Source organism: Phycodurus eques, chromosome 3, assembly GCF_024500275.1.
Source record: "Phycodurus eques isolate BA_2022a chromosome 3, UOR_Pequ_1.1, whole genome shotgun sequence".
Lineage (NCBI taxonomy): Eukaryota > Metazoa > Chordata > Actinopteri > Syngnathiformes > Syngnathidae > Phycodurus > Phycodurus eques.
This window is the reverse complement of record NC_084527.1, coordinates 24,828,773-24,835,885: the sequence shown is the minus strand read 5'-3', so window position 1 is coordinate 24,835,885 and position 7,113 is coordinate 24,828,773. Positions and strand designations below refer to the sequence as shown.

The window sequence follows — 7,113 nt, the reverse complement described above, 5'->3', positions numbered from 1 at the left end:
CAGTATTTAGTTGAGCAGATAGCTCGTAGTCCTCCAAATGAGAGGCAGTGATCTTCCTTCAAGCTGTTTATTTCTCATGAATATTCATTCGAAGTACTTTCAACATGGGGGAGTGCCCGGAGAAAACCCACACAGGCACGGGGAGAACACACAGGCGGGGTCGGGGATTGAACCCCGGACCTCAGAACTGTGAGGTAGACACTCTAACCAGTCGCCACCGTGCCGCACTGTTACTATACAGTACAACATTATTGTTTTTCAGGGTTTTAAAGATTAAAAAATTAAGTATTAAAGATTTTTTTAAAAACTTAAGAATGTTTGAAAGTTTCACATTACTGTATATCCAAACTTACTATACCCATGTGCTTGGTCATGGTGACATTATTAATGTACAGTACTCGTCATAGGTGACTTTCATGAGCTGAGACGAATCAGTGCACTTCCTAGTTGCAAATCTGTTGCCAAAGGTGAACGGCTTGACCAAAAAAAAAAAAAAAAACTGTTACTATACCAAAAATAGCAGGTTCCAGACTCCAAAGACTTGTGTTTTGTATTCCTCACAGCCACGCTGCTCTTTTTTGGTCAATGCACAATAGACAATAGACAGAACCATGATCACATGGCCGCCACGTCAACGTTCCACCAGCTGTTTTAGTGATACACTAATGTCCATCGGAAATGTTTATGTTGCTCCCTCTCTCCTCCCTCCTCTGCCATCCTACCTTCATCCATTTGGACCAAACACCAGTATGCCACATTCGGGTCATCTGCATGTACAAAGCCACCGAGCTATGCCTGCGGTTTGACCCAGAGTCCCCAGACTCCTCAGCAGATGGCCTCCCCGCCTTGTTTTATTTCTTTGTTTTTGTTTGTTTGTTTTTTTAATGGAGGCCCACAAGTCTATCCATTTGTATTTTAACTCAGTAGCGGCCTCCAGACAGCAGTGACATCCTGGGCAATTTCACCCCAGATAACAGCCTTTTGGCGACAGTCAGCCTTCAGCGCTCCATCCCAAAACAAAACCGTACGGTGCAGCTTGACACGTTGCACTTCCACTTCTTCGTCCTGAACATTTTAACATCATTACTTGAATATTCCCTTGACAAATTTAAGTTAACTTTATTTCAGCTGCAGTTGAAAAATAGTGCCCTTTAAATAAAATAGAGCTGAGTTGAGACTTCCAACTTGGTAAAAATTAAAGATTGTGCAACCTGAGAGGCATTCAACTGTGGGGTTGTTATAATTTGAGGAATTCCCCATCAAACTTTATCGTACCTAAAGAGCTGGGGGGGGGGGGGAACAGCTAGTACAGATCTGATATACAAGACTTTATGCTTTTCCATTAAATAACAATGATCGGGACTAACTGGTTGCATTTGTTACCTCCTCCTCTTTCATTTTTTTTTTTTTAAAAACAGAACATAAGTACAATCATGTACAACCCCAATTCCAAAGAAGTTGGGACGTTGTGTTAAACATAAATAAAAACAGAATACAATGATTTGCAAGTCATGTTCAACCTATATTTAATTGAATACACTACAAAGACAAGATATTTAATGTTCATACTGATAAACTTTATTGTTTTTAGCAAATAATCATTAACTTTGAATTTTATGGCTGCAACACGTTCCAAAAATGCTGGGACAGGGTCATGTTTACCACTGTGTCCCAACTTCATTGGAATTGGGGTTGTCAGAGCATATTGTATTACCCTTCAGGATAAATAATTCAGGTATTCATCAGCACTGTCAGGAGCTGAATGCTTTGAGCGCTGACTTCAAAACAACACAACAACTGTGCATCAAGCAGAGTTTGCCTGTTTGATCAGAAAACGATGCTGTTGCACTCACACTGACAACACACAAAGTTGACACTCTTAAAGAATGCCAAATGCATCAGGGTTTCAGAAACACGCTGTCTGGGTACTCCACAAAAACTGTATGAAATTTGTCTAGTCTTGACAAGCCAGTTCATTCGCAAATGTGTATAGACGCTTCATATCATCAGGTCCTGTCCGAGTTGGTCGATGCAGAATCCTCCACAGCAACAGCGACAGCCTCACTTCGCTCATCAACACCTGGCACCCTCTCTGAGCAGGTAAGGGAGGAGAGAAGCAGCAGTTAGACAGGACCAAATCCAGAAGCAGGGCCAGAGAATAGTCGCAGACTAGGTGTGTTTTAGCCAAATGGTAGAGTGTAGAAATGTCTTAACTGGAGATTTAAACATTTCTACAGATGTAGCTGCTCTAATATCTGCAAGTAGGGTTGTCCACAAAAATATCATATCCTGACTGGTTTTATAGTTCAAAATGTTCACTCCTTCACACTATTTTATGATATATATTATTCAGGATTACCTCTCACAAAAGCTGTCTTTCTCTCCTACACACACACACACACACACACACACATGCGCGCGCACGCACACACACATGCAGACACACACAATACTGAAAGGCTCTCATAAACACTAGTCAAACTCGCTCACCCACGGAAATCGCTAAAGCTCATGTCAGTCACGCTCATGCGTGCATGTCACTGGTGTGCATATGTACCTATATTAAAAAAAAATAAATTAAAAAAATCATGAAATATTTCACTCTAAGTTTGTGTAGTCTGCAGTGCATCTCTATTACACGAGTTTCACTTTTTGTATTGAATTACCTAACTCAATTAATATTTTGACACTAATCTAATTTACATGTATTTGCAGACAGGATGGCCAGATAATCGCATACAGTATAAACTCCCCTGTGCTGGTGTACCTAATGAGGTGACCATTGAGTTTATATTCAAGGGATTCAATGAATTTTACCATACCAGCACATAGTTACACATGGTATTGGCACGAAATTCGATACCCGAGGTCCCAGATTAGCGGAATAAGTGGATTTATGAAAATGTACTGGTATTGTCTTTTTATTGTATGTGTTTGACGATATCAACTTTAGGACAAAGGTTCAAATTTTGCCATTGTGTTCACTCTGGCATACTTACATAAATGCCTATTTGCTGATGTGTTGATTAATGTGGATTAGAGTAGTGTCAAAAGTAGGGCTGCACGATATTGGAAGAAAAAATGACTGCTTTTTTTAAACCTGCGATATCGATTGCAATGTGGAAAAATATCGGCTAAACATATTCGTGCCGTGAAAACCAGCACACATTTCTCTTTTGCCCTCTCTATGCTGTTTGGGCAGGTTATAGTCGTTGAAGTAGAAAACAAATTATGTAAAAAAGTAACTGAGTCATTTGTGTGAAGTCTACCAGTATTTAAATGCATTATAATTAATATTTTAACAATCCAGGTCCTTTACAATAATCAATATTATTCAATAATTAGGTCATTAACAAGCCACTAAAGGGTAGAGTAACACATAGATTATCTAAACAAACATTATCATACATCTGTTGTTTCTTCAACAGCCTTTTGAAAAAGACAGTTATTATATTAGATAGTCTAGGTCAGTCAAGAATGTATCTGGGTTGATATATGGGGTTATATAGAGCACAGAAATTCCCATTAACAGTGTTACTGAGTTGAGTGAATTTCCCAGTCAGGATTGCATGGTTTATTATCGTTGAAGGATTTCCAGAGTATTATTGAACACAAGTTGACAATAACACACATAAATGTGATTTAATCAATCATGAAATAAGAAGAGGGAGAAAAAAACTTGAAATAACATCCATCATTTGTCCTTCAGAGAGATACACACTGGGTTGGATAAAAGTACATTCATTAAACCACATTGTTATGCTCACAAAACCAAAACTCATATTCCGTTCAATTAATTCTTTAGAAGATTACAAGCCTTCAAATGTGTCACTTCTGTTTTGAATCTCTATATCCTCTGTTATCTTTTCACAGTCCACCCATGACTAGCCATTCCAAACATGTAACATTGTGTTTGTTTAATGTCTGCATTGACTCTGAGCCTCTACAATTGTTTTTGCACTTCATTTAAAACGTGTTTGTCTTAAACATGTTTTTGTTGTTTCAGCTAAAGAAAGAAAACTGAATGAAGTAATTAAATAAGACACAAGAAGTACTCTATGAAGCACATTTTGACTTTGGCATTTTGGATTATTTTATTAAATGACAAAAGTAAAGTGACTGTTCACCTAGCTCCATAAATATTTCACTAGCCAAATGTGACAATGGATTTGACATTCTGCCCTGGATTGTTGGCCCACTAATAGAGAACGTGAGCTGGCTGATGCTGGACGTGTCGGTGTCATAAGAGAGGGGGCTATTTTGAGCTTGTCATCTGTTTCCAATCATATGAATGGAAGTGACCACGGCAACCATCGCTGGCAACAATGAATGCTAACTTCGCTATTTCATCCACCATAGTTACATTGAAAACAACCGCTTACGGCACACAAAGGCTGTTTCAGCTTGTGGCGCCCAAACAAAAGGCATCTTAATATATGTGAGCTTTGTCAGTGGTTCCACCTTATAATGTATCTGTATGTATACTGTATTGTAGATGAATCACCTGTGGAAGTTGGCAAAATGCAGGAACCTCTACAAATGATTCCTTGTTATCCTATAAGAGTGGTCCAGTTAACACAGCCTGGATCTTGGCTGGATCGGCTCGAAGTTGGCGCTTCTCCACAATAAACCCCAGAAACCAAACTGAGGTTGAGTGGAATTCGCATTTCTCGGCTTTGACATCCAGCCACTTTGATAGAAGACTTACTCTTAAATCAGTTTAATTTGATCTTGTGGATGTGTGTGGGCAATTAGTGACAGCTGAAGCTAAGTGATCAGCTCTGTGGGGACACATTTTTCATTCATGGACCTCCGAACATGCATTTAATCATAACAACAGTATTCTGATTAAACTACTTTTATTGGATTTATTTCATACACAATAAAAAAACATGCTCTCTTTCAAAGTTTAGTGTGTTAGCCGGAGCGCAGTCCACATCAGCTGTGCACACGTCTCACTGGTGATGACATCCGCTACGTAAGGTATTTCATATTTACATTGTGCTATATTTTACAAATGGATTTCAATGCCATTCACAAGTCTAAGGAAAACTCAATGGTTCATGATTTACAGCGAGCCTCAGACTTCATTTAGTCATGCCTCTTTGGTGGCTGCGCACACATTTCTAGGTTACACACCGTGGTGTGTCAGAAGTCTTGATGGGAGAGCGCGTACTTGGAAGATGCACAAGACAAACCTTTCAAAATATAAGCTGTCATTCAGATTTTATTTTTATTTTTGCTTTGACTTGCGCCTTGTATGGTGCCAGTGATCTTAACTCACTTCACAACAACAAGCACTCTGGAGAGATAAAAAAAAAATAAAAATCATCTGATTACTTTTTTGTGTGCCCTCAGAGCCATTCAACTGGGGTTGATATCATTTGAGGACTTCCCCATCAAAATTGATCGTGCCTAAAGAGCTGGGGGAAAAACAGCGAGTACAGATCTGATATACAACAACAAACTCAATGATAACAATGCAAAGCGTCATACTGTAGATGGGCTAACGAATATTTTCGGTGTTATAACCCTTGTTTGTTTTCTGAAATGTAAAAGTGTTTCACAATTTTTTATATTGTTTTGCACTTCCAGGCCACCGTAGTCCGCAGGGTGTGCATTTCACCATGTGACGTACTGTAAATAACGTCAGCGCTGATTGCTCTGCGGTTGACCGCATGCAACCCAATTTTTGTGACCGTGCAGACCGAATGCTTTTTGCACCGACCAAGCAAGCACCAGAGCAACAAACAACAACAGACACCTGCTTCGCCCAACAGAGGAGATCTGCCCACATCCTCATCTTTATATTTCGATTAAAATTTAAAGGGACACTGCGTAACATTTTCAGTTGTTTACTGGCCAAAATCGATATGAGTTTAAACACACAGTTGTTCCATAGATCTTGACCAATCACATGTGGATTTAACAGGAAAAAAATGACGAGAAAACATAACAAATTGGCTCCCAACCAGGAGCTGCATCCCTTCATTCACTTCAAACAACAGGCTCTAAGAACTGGATCAGTTCCGACCAACACATAACTACATGTGACTGATTATTACATAATCCGGCAGTATTACATCATGAGGTGAAAATGTGTGGTGTTACTGTGCCCATATAAGCAAAGGTTGAGCAGTAAACTCCACACAGAAAAGCCCAAAGGTAGATTCAAACCTGGTGGCAGTAGTCCTAATCAATGAGCCTCTTTGTCGCCTAAACAGCTTTGGTGAATCTCTAGGAAGCAAATTTAAAAACAGCACATGCACATCTGAGAACATAGACCCAGCAGTATGCTGTACAATATGTTTTGGTTTGAGAGGAATTTGTGATTCTCCTCGCCTTCTCGCATTATTCAGCCTCATGAAAAGATTCATGAACAACAGCATTTCATTTCCATTTGAAATGTAAAAATGTCTGCTTGTGACCTCAACACCAAGTTGCTTAATCTGTTATTTAGGTCTCTGTTTGGGTTTTAGTGGTTGAGAGACCCATCTTGGAAGCAATACTATAATGAAGTCAAACTGTTTAAATCTGTATGCAGAACCACTCAATATAAATCCTCTACAAAATACGTAAGTAAAATAGAATAGATTTATATGCAAATTAGAAAGCAATGATACCATATAGCCACAGGTATTAGGAAAAAAAAGCACATCTTACTGAAAAACCTTCTGCTTGCTTGTCACAGTACATTGTGAAAAACTGTTCACAAGTCAGACGAGGACGGTCAAATCACCTTTTAATGTTGATTGCTCAGTTGACAGACACATCCCTCTAGCAGGGAAAGCCTCTCGAGGAGCAGGGTGCATGTCTACAGGAGGTGCACGCATTTATCCGGTTGGAGCTGAAGCCGCTGGGTCCACGCAGTGACAACACAATAAAGGAAGTGACATGATTTCACAGTTAATGGGTGGGGCAGAATGGCATATAATAGAGGGGTGGCTTAATGTGCAGTCTGGACACAGAGGGGTGAACATTAAGTTCTCTGCAGGGAGACACAGAGTCTCCAGAAGTCTCCAATAACACCATAAAAAGTCATTAGATTTGTGATCATCGCGTTCTAAAATTTAAAATAGTCTTTTTAACTCCTAAATATTTGCCTGAGAGGGA

The 7,113-nt window shown here is 39.4% G+C and overlaps 1 long non-coding RNA gene across 1 annotated transcript; it reads right to left on the bottom strand.

Annotated features, from left to right (window-relative positions):
• Nucleotides 1–1,509: 1,509 nt before the first annotated feature.
• Nucleotides 1,510–6,861, bottom strand: LOC133399472 (uncharacterized). Its single transcript, XR_009768222.1, has 2 exons — nt 6,740–6,861; nt 1,510–2,092 (listed from the first exon to the last, which is right to left on the bottom strand). It is a non-coding gene; the product is annotated as an uncharacterized LOC133399472 (long non-coding RNA).
• Between the last annotated feature and the right edge of the window lie 252 nt (nt 6,862–7,113).